General features: G+C 44.2%; 1 long non-coding RNA gene across 1 annotated transcript in view; it reads right to left on the minus strand.

Annotated features, from left to right (window-relative positions):
* Positions 1-15630, minus strand: part of LOC146798048 (uncharacterized) — a 92476-nt gene extending 76846 nt beyond the window's left edge. Inside the window, exon 1 of the long non-coding RNA XR_014969094.1 lies at positions 15389-15630. This is a non-coding gene — a long non-coding RNA (uncharacterized LOC146798048). The remainder of the gene's footprint in view (positions 1-15388) is intronic.
* Positions 15631-16768: the final 1138 nt, after the last annotated feature.

Raw genomic sequence — 16768 nt, forward strand, 5'->3', positions numbered from 1 at the left:
TGCCCGCTGCAAGTAATGTCTCTTCAAAGAAACCACAATGTTCATAAATTTGAGGAGAAAAAGGTTGAGAAAAACAGGTATCCCACTGGTCAAATATAGAAAATATCAAAAGGAGGCAGTCTTGTGAAGAACAGCTCCAGCAAACATCACAATCCCCTCATAATGTGCCAGCAGAAATATAAAGGTGACAAAAAGCTCATTTTCAACATCATGTGTCAAGTAAAAGCAAGGAGAATAGCCCCAGCGTTAAATGGCATGAATTGCAGGTTATATAGAAAACAAATGTCTCTGGAAACATTCTTCGTCGAGAAAGCTATGAGGCGACGAGTGTCGTGCCGGACAAAAAGGCAGGCGCGAGATTAAGGAAAAAACGCGCCAATCGCGTTTATCATGAAAAAATGCTCACCAAAGCCGCAGAAAGGCATGAAAGGGTGACGGAATGTGTCCCATGGCAGCCCCGGTCCTCGAGGAGCAGTAATGAGGGGAAAGTCCTGGCCAAGTATAGAAAATATCAAGAGGAGGCAGGCTTGTGAAGAACAGCTCCAGCAAACATCACAATCCCCTCATAAGGTGCCAGCAGAAACATAAAGGTGACAAACTACTAGGGCACTGGGAAAGATATTCTCTTTGCCCGACATATTGTTGCCATCAGCTATAACAGAGGGAATAAGACTTCTACAGCATGCCTCTCCAGAACCTCTCAATCGTGGGTACAACAACTATCCAGGATAAACAGTTCTATGGACAACCACAATATAAAACGTCCAAAAACATATTCTAAAGTATTAATCATAGTTATTGCGCATTGTATAATAGCATTATCAAACCTCTGCACCAGATATTTATTTTCCTTTCATGCACAGAAAGCACTTTTAGCCAGTTCACCAAGCTATTTGCACAGCTAACCATGGCTTAGCAGTGCAAATATGAAAAAATCACAAGTGCAAATTCACATTTGGAATATAAAAAAAGGAATTAGCATTTATAAATAGATTTGCTCACATTTAAAAGGACACCAGAATAGTGTACTTTTAAGTGTGAGTAAAGGGGAAGATTGTGGTGGTTTTAATGTGGGGTCTGAACAGAAGATGGTGAACATTCACTCGATCTCGAAAGTTTTTGGTTGTTTAATAAACCTGACCTGGTTGTTTTCCATCTTAAAAAAGACACAGATTTTCTCCTCACAAGGCCAGAAGTTATACCATTTTCTGGGACAGGGAAGGGAGACATGAATTGGCAGGAGTGTAAAGTATGAGGTTTGGTCATGGGAAAATATTTTTCCGGAAGGATAAATTAAGCAACATCTTTCAAAGTACAAAGGCACATATGAGGCACACATGAAATAAAATGAAATAATGATTTCTAAAGCGCACTACTACCCATGGGTGTCTAGGCGCTGACTGCCAAAGAACGGGGTGGGTCTGAAGAAAAATAACACCAGCCTAGTGAAGCACAGGAAGGGTGGAGAAGAAGGATAAACTAGTGGTTGAATAAACACGTTTTAAGAGCTTTTTGAAATGTGAATAGATTTCCTGAAGTTTTGAGTGATATTGGCATTGTGTTCCAGAGTTTGGCAGTGGGCACTGTAAAGCTCTTGCCTCCCCAGGTAGCTCTTTTAAACTTGGGAACAAACAGGTTAGCCTGGGAGGCCGATCTTAAGGTTCTGGCAGGGGTGTACAGATGTAAGAGTTGCTTAATAGAGGCTGGACCCTCTGAGTGGAGGGCCTTAAAGGCTATGCACAAGGCATTGACCATAATCCTCTTCTTGACCGAGAGCCAGTGGAGTAGTAGGAGGAACTTGGACACCGACTAGTGCTTTGGAATTCCCAGAAGCAATCTGGTGGCCGCATTTTGGATCATTTGTAGTTTGTCCAGTGCTATCTTATGGGCGGTCAAGAAGAGCCTGTTGCAGTAATCTATTTTAAAGAAGATCAGTATGGTGATCACTGCTTTGCGTAGGTGCATAGGGATTAAAAAATAAACCTTCCTGAGTGATTTAAAGATGAAAACACATGATGAGGTAATGGCATTGGCATGTCCCACAAAAGACAATTTTTCATCAAACTGTACTCCCAGGTTTTTCACTTTTGGCACTGGAATGGGGAGGGAACCCAGCACTTGAGGCCACCAGGAAGGAGACCAGAAAGAGGGTTGCTTGCCAAAGAGTAGAACCTCAGTTTTGTCTGAGTTCAGTTTCAGACAATGTTTTGATATCCAGCTCTGATCTGTACCATGCAGTTGGGAAAGCATTTAGCTGTGTTATCTGCATTCTCTGTGACAGACACTACAATTTGGGTGTCGTCAGCATAAGAGACAACCGAGAATCCTAAGTCTTTGATTAGCGAAGCCAGGGGTGTGACGGATAAATTAAAAAAAAGTAGGGCTCAATGCAGACCCTAGTGGCACACCACATGAAAGGGTGAAAGACGTGGATCTATGACTGTTACATTTCACATACTGAAGTCTGTCAGTGAGAAACGAGCTGAAGAGTTTAAGGGCTGTACCTCTGACTCCTAACTTGGACAGCCGGTTGATAAGGAGTTGCTGGTTGACAGTGTTGAACGCTGCTGGGAGGTCTAAAAATATTAGGGCTGCGTTCCCTCCTTTGACTAGAGTAGTTCTGACATATTCTGTAGCTGTAATCAGGGCTGTCTCAGTGCTATGTTGGCTTCTGAAACCAAACTGTGATGCATCCAGTAAATTGTGCTCCTGGATAAATAGAGTGAGCTCAGTGTTGATAGCTTTCTCAATGAGTTTAGCCGGGAAGGGAAGTCGAGAGATTGGCCTGTAATTATTGGGATTATCGGCATCCAGATTAGGTTTTTTTAAAAGAGGAAGGAATGATGCGATTTTCCATTTGTGGGGGAAATATCCCGACTGGAGCATTTGATTAAAGATCTCCAAGAGATGTTCAGGAACTAGGGTAGAAGCTAGCTTCAAGAGTCTGGGCGGACATGGGTCAGAAGGTGAGCCTGACTTAATTTGCTTGAACCAGTTGGTAACTTGGTCTGTTGTGAGAGGGGAGAATGCAGAGAGAGTGGAGTTAATGGATAGGGTCCGTCCTGATACGTCGGTCCCCAAAGTAGTGGCTTTCCCGCTCATCTTTCCATCTTTGTCCCCATTACCCTCCTCTGGCTGTGAGTTGTCGTTATCCCTAGCTGCCTGTGGGTTGTCATTCGAGCACTGCCCCTCTGTGCTTGGGCTTGAAGTTAATGCATTGAAAATCACTTCTACCTTGCTTTTGAAAAAGGTAGCAAGTTTATTGCAGAATGATGCATCTGCATTAAGGTTACTGGCTGGTGGCGGGTTGCTTAGTTTGTCCACTGTGGAGAAAAACTCTTTAAAGGTGTTCCTAGCCGAGTTAATCTTTTCCATAAAAAACTTAGATTTAGTTTTGTTCAAAAGTTTCATATATTGTAATAGTTCTGCTTTATAGGTGTCTTTATCCTCTGAGTGATAGTTCAGCCTCCATTTCCTCTCTGACCTTCTTCACGATTGTTTGGCCAGTCTTAGCTCTTCGTTAAACCAAGGTTCAGACGGAACAGTTCTATCGTTATTTCCTTGTCTAGCTGGAATCACTAATCCATTAATGATAATCATCGGTTGCTTGATCCAAATTGGGAGAAATTGGTAAGCTAGATTCAAGCAGAGATTTTGTGAACAGATCTTCCGAAATGAAGTGCCAGGGTCGATAGTTCGGCAGGCTTATGTGCTCAGTCGGATTGTGGTCCACTAGGTTCAGATGAAACATCACTGCTTTATGGTATGACCTGGTTAATGGTAGGGAAGGGGAGACCTGAATAAGAGGACAGTCTGAAAAGATGCCATCTAGGGTATGGCCACATGAATGCGTGGGACCCCCAACTAGTTGTGGTAAGCCCAAAAGAGAGTGGGAGGCTGTGAGATCCTTGGTATCTGGATCCACCTTATTTTCTAGGTGAAAACTGAAATCACCTAGAATTGTGAAATGAATTTGTTTTTGCGACATTACGTGAAATATCAGGAAAATGTATGCAAAATGCAAATCTGTCATTTAGTGCTGTATTGTGGAGCAAAATGCATCCTCGAGTTAATTTTCGACACAAAGACACACTTCACACTAAAGCAAGCACAAAAACACATTTGCTGCAATTAACAGCTGCTCATGTTCTGGTTGTTTGCATTGTTCCAGTGCTCCCATGCTATAGTTTTGCCACAAACTGTAGTGTAATTTTATCATTTTCTTAAGATTAACTATTAATTTTTTTTTTTTTTTTTTTTTTTTTAAAAACCTTTATTCGTGCATCTTAAAAGAACAAATACGGGCCTACAACCGTCAGGCCGGCCACGATACAGTGAAGCACTGATACCCACATTACAGCCCCCGTGCGTCAACGGTCAAGATTAACACCGAGTTATGAGTTACATACTGGAGATATCTTTGACACCCGGGGAAGGAGAGGTGAAGGTTAATTTTAGGTTTTTAAGGTAATTTTATCGGGGAAAAAAAAGTAAGTGAAGGATAAGAACAAAGGAGATTCGAGTCCGCAAGATAGCTTCACCACACGGGAGAGCAGCAACATCAGTAAAAACAACAGTGGAAGTAAAATCTCAAGCAGTGAGGCGGTGCAGAGATATAACAGGATAGTCACATGAGCAAGTACGCACCCCTCCAGAGCCGCCCCCACTCGATCCACCCCACACCCGGACCCCGAATCGAAGCAAGTAGAGCGCAGAGACATAAAAGAAAAAAGGCCCATAGAACTAATTAAGTACAGCGTATAATACCCCCACCCAACACCAATGCGGAGGCTACGGCCTGCCCCCCCCCCAGCATAGTGCCTGTCGCCCAATGAACCCGAAATATAGACAAGAGAGAAAGTAGGAATAGAGTAAAGAAATGAAGAAAACAGAAAAGAAGGTGAGGAGGAGCCCACGGGACACCAGAGCGCCCCAAACCATCAGCCAGTTATGGCCTCCACACACTGAGAGCCCACTACGCCAAAAAATTGCATGCGAAGATACCCTGTCACCACAATTTAAGCGAGGGAATACAAGTCGCGACGAGTGCGCACAAAACATACATACAGTTCCAGTCCCAGGCCAGCCCGTCCATGAACCATGGCGATAGAAGTCAGTCTAGCCCTGGCCCGATCGCGGGCTTGGGATTAAACCAGCCCCTACATGAAGGCCCCGTGTCCCGAGCAGACAAAGACAAGATGGCCGCTTGTGAGAAGATGGTGAAGTAGGATCACGAAATGGCCGCCGACCATCTATTGAGGTCCCTCTTTGCACCACATAAAATCCAAACCTGGCAAGTAAAGTACAGGAGTTCCACAAAAAAGAAGCAGTAGGCCACAGCGGACGGTTCCTCGGAGCCGTTAGGTGTCGCTCAGCAGGATACTCTTGCGGACGCGGTGAAGCAGGCAACAATGAAGCAGGCAGCCATGACCAGGGGGACAAAGTATCCGCAGTTGAGGTGGAGAGCGGTGGACCCCGGGTGCCGGGAACGCCGGATGAAGGCACCAGTGTAGCACAATCATACACCGCCGTTGCGTCCCCGCAAGAGGACAAAAGCACCGGGAGACCCACGCCCTGTGGATGACAAACAGAGCGCTCACGACCCGCAGCCGACAGTATGGGGTCAAACCGCTCACTCAGCGCCTGCAGGCCAGCGCACATCTGTAGTTGAAAGTCCCGCAGGACAGCCAGAACGGAGCCGCATGTCAGCGGAAGCTGGGCCCCCACATCGGCAGCAATCCGGGACGGCACTGTGGAGCTGGTGTCCGGAAGAGGGAGGGCGAAGTGGGCAGCGGGCGAGACCGGAGTATCACCCCCCAGCCGCGAGCAGGCACTCAACGCCATGTTTTGCCGCTGTACGTTGCAATGGCCAGGGGGGGGGGGTCGTGGCAAGGAGTCAATTCCCCTCAGGTCTAAACCGCAGCAGGGAAGGCCGACAGTCGCTTCTCTACTCACAGGTTCTCTTTGCCGCCGGCTAGGCAATAGGTGAAGGGGGTCAGCAGCCTCCCACAGCGCGGTCCTCAGAGCGTGGCAGGAGACCCGCCGCACCGGGGCCCACCCCACAGCTCCAGCCCGTCAGGCACAGGGTGCAGAAGGTGTCCGGCCGTCCCTCCCCGGACTCATCCGGCAACGATCCGTGGTGCGAGGTGAGATCGGGACCGCGGGGCTCAGTTTAGCGCTAGCTGGTCCGGTATCTGCGGAGCTTCCAGGGGGCCGGCAAAGGCCATAATGGCGCAGGGGTTCAGTGCAGAGGACAAAAGCACCCAGAACTCGGGCATCCGGGCGGGCTGAGACTCCGGGAAAGCGGCAGCGCGGTCAGCGCGTCTTCGCACACGTTGCACCTCGAGAATCGGCGAGGATGGGCGTCAGGATAGTAGTCCGAGGCCACGGGCCGACGGAGCCGGGCGCTCAAGCGTCTGCTCCGGTCGCCATCTTGGCTCCTCCCCCAAGATTAACTATTAATAAAGATGATTTTGAAGCCATCGCTTTTTCATGCAGGGAGAAACAACTACTGACAAAAGGAAGAAGAATAAGAAGTAGAAACACATTTGTTTGGGCTCAGAGGCCCAAATCTAATCATCTTAAATGTGAGATCTGTCGCTAAACAGCTCATTGCACCTCTAAACAATGTTCTCCTGTCCATTTCAACGGACGAGTGAGACAAAAAACTTCTTTGTCTACCAAAATAAAACTATTGTAAAATTAAAGGGGTATCAAGTAACAATTAAGATGGATGGCTTGAGGGAACTGATGTTGGATCAGGATGCTAGACTTAGGTAGTGACCTGTCATCAATTAGCTTTAACCCTATAAAACATATTATGCCATACATGAATAAACCATCAATTATAATTAGGGCTCCCGGTTTTATGGTATTTATTTTTTTGCCATTTCCATCTGTATTTATCCATATTTATTTTTTGGGCTTTTTTTCTGTATTTATCCATATTTATTTTTGCCACAAGCAAAAGGCAACGCTACAGCTAGTATTTTTCCACATTTATTTACACCATACTGCCCCACTGAGAGAAACTCGCACTGCCTTCAGCACAACTCAATTGTGCTGCGACTAAATTCAAATTATGCACTAGACAACAGTAAAATGCTGTCTGAAAAAAAATGAATAACACCCTGGAAAAAGCAAACACTCATAGGGAATGCAAGAATAAGCAAATCATGTGAACTGTAATCAGAAAAAAACATGGTTACCTTAACGGTTTTAAACTCATTATTCAGAAATCAGTAAGTGATTTTGCCTGAAAAGTTCAAGACATGGCTACAGGACCAGGAAGGGACCCCTTTCAATGTCCATTGCTTATATCCTTTCAAAATGTATGCAGTTTGGTTTAAAAAAGACCACATCCCCAAACACAGAGCCGCATTTTATAAGCTAAAATAATTAAAAAGTTGAAAACGATCATATTAAACGTTTCCACTCTACCCATCAACCAGGTATTGCAGTCCCTTTAGGAATGGCGCACTTACCCACCCTGGGAAAACATTGTTGTTCAAAGAAAGAAGATAAAAAGAAAGTAGCGCTTTCACTGGCAAACTCTGTAAAGTGGCGCTAATGTGTGTGGGTGTAAATAACAGTCTGGCCTGTCTGCTGTCCACTCTGTTTTGCTTTATTTAGGTATTTAACTATTTTTTCTCTCCATTCCGAGGTTTTTCTTTTCAATAGAAAACGGTCAGAAAATGAGGACATTTACAGCCAAAGTGTTCAGCCTTTTTTGGATCAATTTCACAGGGGAACAAATAAAGAAAAGGAGAGGCAAGAGAGAGTACCTTAAGAGCTGCCTCTTGAAATCAGCAAGTAAGCAGGAGCGAGACAGAGACAGAAAGAGATGGAGGCATAAAGAGAGGAGGGCAGCCGCCAGAGGCAGATCAGGAGTAGTGGACACGGTCCTTGCCATGAAGGAAAAGAGACAGCGTTTATTTTTTCTCCGTTCTCTGCCCTTCCCAGAACGGCTGAGCCTTCCTGCAGCATAACAAAAGGCAGAGGGCGGGTGGCCTCTGACTCCAGGCAGGTCAAGTGCAGGGCCATTAGGTAGCGCTTTCGCGTGCTAATGGCCCGCAAAACTTCACTACGGTCGGAATAATGGAAATCCGAGCGCTGCGCTACTGGTGAGAAGCTCGAGGCGCTACAAAAAAAATCTGAAACTTCCACCCACCATTGAGCCCGGTTTATAGTGCCAGCAAATAAAACAGAACTGCGAAACGCTCTAGATGACGCTTTCAGACCCCAGGTGATTGCATTTGATTCTTATAAAGAGGAAGTTTGAAAAACAATGTTTGTCTTCGCATGCCCCCGTGAGACCCGTGCCCCCCCACCGTAAAACAAGGGGCCTCTGTCAAATCAAAGGGCACACACACAGCCGCCCCGAGCACTTCACAGGTCTTTAAAAGACCATTCGATTGTTAATGGGGCTTTGTTGGTTGTTGGTTGTTGACCCCTTCTAGAGCCCCTGCATCGCCACTCCGACTATTGCTGGAAGAATGAGCACGTTACACAATACTGCCCTGTCAGCTGAAACCCAGAGGCATCGGGTTTTTGCTTGCAGGAATCGGGAGGCGGGAGACTAGCACGGCAACATTTACTCGTATTTTACCGTTTATAAATATAAATACAGACAAAGGAAATATCGATTTCCGTCTGTATTTATATGTATAAATCCGTAAATACGGAAAACCGGGAGCCCTAATTATAATGGGGTATCCCATCATCATGCAGAACCTGGCCAATTCCGACAATATAGAGGCAGAGGTTCTGCCATGAAAGTTACAATTGATTTTTGATAAGTTTGTCCACAACGATTTAGGAGTATCAATCAATGATACACAGAAGTACACTACTGACCATACATGGTAAAACACATGACAAATAACAACAACTGTTTACTTGGAAAAGTAGGACCGATATATTTAGAAAATCATACATCCTATGTGATGATACACATATAAATAATAAAGAACAGGACTGCTACAAAATATAAAAAATAATTGAACAGTAAATCTTTTGTGACATATAAATGTGCCTGATAAATCACACAGATACGAGCACAAAAGACACTAAAAACATTAGACACAAATAACATATAGACAAAACTTGCTTTGGCGTCTGTTTAGATGGCCCTAAAAAGACATGATTTTCATTCTGACATAGAAATGTCTATTTGGACATGGAACATCTGTTCAGTTTACGTCAACGTTTTGACCCCCCCATAAAAACGAGTGTGGTTGGACAACATCACCATAGGGTCTTTATCAGGACTATAAACACGATAGTGAACAGCCTGTATGGTACTGGACTTGGGCGTAATGGTTTCATCCGTTCATTAAGGTAGGAATTTTTTACAGCCTTAGTTCAGTCTCACTCGCCATACCCGTATGAGCCATACTGTTTATGTTAGAGCTGGCTCCATCCTTTTTAAGCACAAGGTGTTTTTTACAATGCAGGTCTCGATTGATTTGAGAGGAGAGTGCGTGATCTCAACTGTCCCATTTCACCCTGAGAAATTTTCTATAACATATTTCTATAATAGGTAATTATCTAAACTGATGCTAGAGTTTTCACCTGTGTAAATGACTTTAGGCTCCCCAACACACTGACGCTCAGTATACACGCAACACCAATAAAAGACTAATATTGTGACTAAAATCTGTTATCACTTTTTCGCTAAGCTTCGTGTGAGCCTCAATACCAGGCATTCTATACAATACATTTCAATAGGAGAAAATGGTGGAGGCTTATCCCTACAATAATCAAACTAGTGTGCTTTTTAGGTCTCGTCTAAGCAGCGTGTTTGCTGTCTCGTTGAGACCTTTTGTTTTCTATTTGTGGGCTTAAAGGTTGTCCATTGTGTTATAATCTCGTGTACACCTGTGTCATGATGTAATTCATGCTCGTTCCGAGTGTTGTGGTCTCCATGGGGATGCTGTGTGAGGACAGTTGGAGGGCGAACACAGAGAGCGAGTATCGAGTTGTATGTTGGTGGTGCTGTATCATATTAAACTACTTTTGAAGCACTTGAAGAAGTCTCAGCTCATTTAACACTGGCGACGAGGATGGGATGGAGGGAAGAGACATGCGAATGCTCTTCCCTCCATCCCATCCTCGTCGCCAGTGTTAAATGTTAATTCATTAGGAATGAATTAACTATTTAGCATGGAGGTTTGATGAGGGGTAGTAGATTTATTCCTCCTTTAAAATTGAGACCGAAACTGATAAATCTTGCTCATGAGGGACACCTTGGGAGGAGTCTCACTAAAACACGACTTTGTGGAAGATATTGGTGGCCATACGTGGATCATCAAGTGGAGGTAGTAGTTTAGGATTGTCATCAATGTTCATCTAATGATAAATCTAAAGTTGTAAACAATGCTCCTTTGTCTCCGGTTGAAGTTCCCAATCAGCCGTGGACAAAGTTGGGTTTAGATTTGATGGGCCCCTTTGATTTACTTGCGCCATCTGAAAGATTTGTCATTCTTGTGGTAGATTACACTTCTAAGTGGGTATCTACCAAATGTGTGAGCAATGTCAACACTAGAGTTATCCTTGAATTTTTGAAGGATGAATTTGCCGGTGAGGGCATTCCCAAATATCTCATCACTGACAATGGAGTGCAATTTGTGTCTTCTGAGATGGGGGAATTTTTGAATGACCATGGCATCATTCATCTCAAGACAGCTCTTTACTCTCCTCGGGCTAATGGTCTTGCAGAGCGTATGAACCGTGTGGTCAAAGGTTGTGTACAAACAGCCTTAGATACGAAAACCCCTCTTAAAGATGTTTTACGTGATACTTGGTGGGCTCACCGTACCACAGTTAACCATGTCATGTGTAACTCGCCTTTCTTACTTCTGCGTGGCAGGCATGCCAGGTCTAAGTTGAATCCTTGTTGGCTTCCTTCTCAAAATATAATCCCTTTGGATAGGAAGGAGGTGGAAACTAGGAGTCACTCTTATCAAAAAGAGTACAAAAAACGTTTTGACTCCAAGAATGCTGTTAAGTCTAAACTATGGAACATTGGTGAGTGGGTTTTGGTTAAGAAACCCAGATTCTCAAAAAAAGGTGTTTCGGAATTCATGGGTCCCTTCATGATCTCTTCAATTCATAAGAATGTTGTTACGATGCAGAATGGCTGCAAGTGGAATATGTCTAGGCTTGTGAAATTCACGGGGCCTGATCCTTCCTCTGTTCCTAGTCCAAGCGATGTTTCACATTTTGCACAGTCCAGTTTTTCCTCTTTCCCAAGTTTTGGCGATTCTCTTAATACCCCACCTCCACCAGATCCAGGTCATGTCCAGTTTAGGAGGTTCCCTCAAAGATTGCATCGTACTCCTGCAAGGTTGAATGATTTACATTTGAATACCTTTTAATAGATTTTACTTTGTCTTGTTTCCTTTTCTTTCTTCTTGTTCTTTTGTTGATGTTTGATTTCTGCATTATTGTGTATAGGGGATGTGTTATAATCTCGTGTACACCTGTGTCATGATGTAATTCATGCTCGCTCCGAGCGTTCTGGTCTCCATGGGGATGCTGTGTGAGGACAGTTGGAGGGCGAACACAGAGAGCGAGTATCGAGTTGTATGTTGGTGGTGCTGTATCATATTAAACTACTTTTGAAGCCTCAGCTCATTTAACACATTGCTTACCAATGATTGGCTTCATTATCACTCTCATTTACTTACTTCTTATTGGTCAGCTGCTGTAGGCATCATTACTTGCTTGGTGTGTTTGTCACTGTCCTGGATCATGGGAGCGAGCATACTTGCATCTGTCCACTGCTCATTTTTTTAGGCTCTATGTTTGTCTTTGTGTTTGAGCACTCTACAAGAGTGCTTGTTTTTTCATGTAGTTCTCCCCGTGCATGCTTCTTCCATCTTTCTTCTCTCTCTCAGTTGCCCTGCCTCCCTTTTTCCTTCTCCCATTGTCATTTGTTGCTTCTTTGTTCCCGACTTGCCTCCTTTTTTGTCCATGATGCCTCCTTACTGCTACCCTCCCTCCCGTTCTCCATGTTCCCTCCTTACTCCCATCCATCCCCTCCTATTGTCTGTGTTGCCTCTTTGCTCCCACCCTATTTTCCATGTTGACTCCTAGCTGCCACCCTCCTACCGGTTGTGAGTATTGCCCCACACCCACCATAACAAAAAAGTGCTATAACACACACTCCACTGGCCACCGCGTTGAGCTTTTTGTTCCTTCCCCTTGCCCCCTCTCCTTCAGTTCTCCGTGTTGCCCCAACCATCCATCCATCTTCCCTCAGTTGTCTGTATTGCCCCCCATTCTCACGCCATTACAAACAAATTACACTGTGAGGCAGACTGCGCTGTCTCCATCATAGTGCTTCCCCCCCAATCGTCCTTTGTGTTACCTCCCCTTCCCGCCAGCAATAAAATAAAGCGCTATGACGTGGCCAGTGGTGTCAGTGTCGTAGCGCTTTTTAAAATAATTTTCAGCTATTCTGCACAGAAGCCCCACTTCTGTATAAAAAATTGACAAAGTCAATACCTTCCGTACATGAGACCTATTTGTTTTGTCAATGCTTGTTGTTACCTTTCTCATAAATAGCAGGAGTGTGCAAAATTTGCATGAGATTACGTGCAATTCTGCTGAATGAAAATCTCTAATGAAGCACTATTTTTTAACATGAGATGGATCCTCCCTAAAAAACATAGGGGCATATTTACAAGCTAGTAATACAAAATTATCGCCGCTTTTGCGGCCGTTCTCGGACAAAAAGCGGCGATAATTTTATCGCCTAATTAGCAAGGCCACGCTAACGCGTGAAACCTTGCTTTAGTGTGGGGATTCCTAATGCCCAGCTTTGCATCTCTAATGAGATGCAAAGTGGGCGTTCCTGCCCTAACATGACAGGAGAAATGTCGCTAAGCGACATTTCTCCTATCATCAAGCCCCACGCTATGAAGCATAGCGTCAGGAAAAGTAGCGATAACCCCTGTTATCGCTACTTTCCTTACGGCTGCTTCAGGACTGACCTAGCCATGATATCCTATGGAAGGTGGATATCATGGCTAAGTTTGTGAGTCCCTATCAACTAGCTAACGCCACATTGCATGAGATTATCGCTGGGTTTCCAGCGATAATCTCACGTTAGGCAGTTAGCGTGAGGATTTTTATCGCTGAGGAGATAAGCGTTGCTAATAGCACGCTATCTCAGTGATAAAAATCCACGCTAGCCAGTGATAATTATCCTCACGCTAAGAGCGCTGAGCGATAAATATTGCCGGGTGTTGCTGATATGCCCCATAGAACTAGAACAACAGTCTCTTTCATTCTGATTGTTTGTGTTGTTCCCATGGTATAATTTTGCCGCGAACTCTGCTTTAATTACAATATATGTCGCAATGGCATAATGTCAGGAATGTCAGGTAACAATCGTAATGCAAAATTCTGAGACTCATGCCAGGATAATTTAAATTTCACCCGGGCCTACTAAATTGTACAGTTAACAACACACCATCTCCATGTAGCAAACTCTTTTGTGAATTTCATGTCAAATTTGATGTGCATGATTTACAACAGCAATATTATCCAATGGGAGGGCATTCCTAGGTGGATGATGACCAGGTTATCTCACACCATAGTCATTTACTCCCTGGTAGTGGCCTCCAACTTGGAAAATATAGCTTATTTTTTTCAATTGGAATGCTGGGAGCTGCACAGAAGACTAAGAAGTATCAGAGGTCCAATAATACCTGGTACAGATCTTCTGCTCCAGCATTGTAACGTTAGTCTTTCTGCTTCTCTCAGTTTAATTGAGAACATTCTAACCTCATTGGCATTATAGCATTATAGACCCAATGCCTCAGGCTATAATAATTGTCAAAGGCCCTCTACTTTGTTAAAGGCCTTTACCTGCAGCACAGATTTAAAACTTGGAAAGAGGACCATTAACAACTAGTCTAGCCCTTGTCAGCAGCCAAAGTTTTAACAAATAGAGAAATATTAACTTTTTTTCTGAGAAATATCTTGCAAAAAAAAAAAGCATGTGCAGGTCATTTCCATCAAAACCTTCGTTTTAGTAGATAATTTGCATGCAAGTTAAGCTTTTTGAGGGTTGTACCTTGGAAACTGTTTCACAAGTGCTATTATAATTTTGCACACTCCAGTACAATGCTTTTAAAAGCCTATGACTTCTTCTTCATGTGGAAGCTTCTTAGTGAAAATGGATTAGGAATAGACACCCCTGAATCAACATGTGTGTGCAAGCAGTTTTATATCAAGCATTGGCAAGGACGATCTATTGGCTTTGTCAATTTATTTTAGCCATATCTTACAGAAGCGCAATTGCTGTGCAGCATGCCTGAAAGTTACAAAAAGAAAACACTATGAAACTGCTAAAGATTCTCTTGAGTAAACATTGAGGACTGAGATCCTTAAAAGTAAATGAATTTGGTAAGGAATGCATAACGTGCTATACGTTTATGGCACTTTATAAATTCCTTACCAAACAATTCCTTACCAAACCTTAGGGGACTGATGTTTTTCAGTAGTATATGTTGGCACACACCACTAACACCACTCTCAGATGGCGTGTGCGTTTGTTCAGTTTTGCCATCTGTGGTATTCACAACAACCAAGATGGCGTCCGCCTTATTATGATGGGAGCGTCTTGAATGTCCCTCGTTACCATAATATAAAGTTAGGCTTATTACACAATGCATACACAATGGATATGTTGAACACATAAGACCGTACACGCCATCTTTCACTCACTTGAAGATGGCAAGTACGCTATTACTCTCTGCCTCCTGCTTAGTCTGTATGTGACATGGAGGGATATATATGCACTACCTACTCAAAGTTGACATGTACGACCGCTCAGACACACCATCTGTTCTAATGGAGCATTAATAAGGATTCAAAGATGGCACCCATATAGCACGCGAGCTTGGAAACGCACACCCCATAGTTGTGCTCGGATGCTAACCTGCTCGCACACGGATAAGATGCTTAGTGCTTTTTGGGTCTCGCTGAGCCAGCGCATGCAGTGCTCTGCGAGAAATGTAGTGTGTGGGTTTTTCAAAGTGCTGCCACAGGCTTTGGTGGCCTAGTGCTGTGTTCACGCATGCAGCCGCCATCTGTCTTTGATCGCGATCACTTCCACTTTGGCGGGCCGCGTGGCCATGTCACTTTCACGGCCGCGTGGCCAATGCTTGTCCTTACTATTGCCTTTCTCTATAAGTCACTCTCCCCAATCATAGCTTGTGCATACCTCCTCTCATTCTAAAGTGTATATGTCCCTCTGAAAAATGACAAAGTAATGTGCCTCCCTTTACACATACAGTGCATCTCCCAAGCAGTGACAGCCCCATGCCATGTTCTTGTCGTGCTGGGTCCGTACCTTCAGTGTTTCTGCTCTTACCTCATTGTATCGCTGCACCAGACAGCTGATTCTCCTTCACCACTTGCCACTCTGGCTTACGTCTCTCTTTTCGCAGGATCTTGCACTTCTGTTCCTTTTTACTGTACTTTTTCTTCCATCGCTCAAAGTTCTTCACGGGGTCTGTGCGGTTGTTAAACCTAGAAGCCTTCTTGACTACTGGGGTAGCTGGTGTCTGCGACTGAGTGGTCTCCATGCTAATATTTGGCAGAAAGCATAAAACCCAGTGCCCCTTTTACTCAAGAATGCTAAACACACATCAAGTACTCCAGTGTCGATACATCCATTCTGCGCATTCCTCACTGCGCCTGGGGCGTACCTGAGTCACAAGAGTAGCCATTTTAATAACAGGCAAGTCTCCGTAGTGATCAAAGCGGGTCGACGCTTGCACAGGGCCCTTGACTATTATCTTCCTGACTCTGACATGGCTGCCTCCATGAAGCATATGCGCCGCATGCTGATGTTAGGATCTCACAACTTGAGACAAAACTACTTCCACAACATGGCGCGCTCGAATGACAACTTTCGAATTCTGAAAGCTTTATTAGTATCGTGGAATTAAAGGTACAGTAGCTCTGTACACCCTCTTCGCTTAACATCTCGGCTATGTAAAACAGCACAAGAGCAGTTCCGATAAACCCCGGTTGTCACTGCAAAATGTTTTTATGGCCCTGCTTACCTCTATATTAAAACAGCAATCAATCAATGCATCCAATGTACGGAACACAGCCTTCAAAAAACGCAGCAGGGCACATTTGTGAAAAAAGAAGGGCAGACGTTAAGAAAAAACAAGCAGTGGCAAAACCGCTAGACCGTCTTTGGGACCCATTCGACCGTGCAAATGCCCTTCCAGTACCATTGCTATTGAGTTAGGGTGACCAGATTCTCAAAACAACAAGCATTGGCATAGCCAATAGGTCTCGCTTTTGGGACCTTATAAGTGTTTAGTTATGCAGCACAATATCCTTGGTGCAACAACATTAACTGTTGCATGGTTAAACACTTATAAGGCCCCAAAGGCGAGACCTATTGGCTATGCCAATGCTAGTTTCAATACGGATTGTATTGTTTCCATACGTTTGTCTCTGATATGATAGTCATACCACAGGGACTCGCAATGTGGGACTCCGAATTTACTTGATGCCGTCAATTATTTATTGGCAGGCTGACAATGGTCTCATACTTGCAGGGTCCACACACGGGCTCGTCTTCGATATTGCAGAACAACAGACACACTGTTCACCTCACTATGAAGGTAGGCGAATACATTTTTCATTTAGGTTATTTATAATTATATTTCTGTACATTGGCTTTACTGTGATGTCTTCCTATCAGTACTTAAGTTAGACTGAATCTTTACAG

This window comes from Triturus cristatus, chromosome 9 (genome assembly GCF_964204655.1).
Source record: "Triturus cristatus chromosome 9, aTriCri1.1, whole genome shotgun sequence".
NCBI classification, from domain to species: Eukaryota; Metazoa; Chordata; class Amphibia; order Caudata; family Salamandridae; genus Triturus; species Triturus cristatus.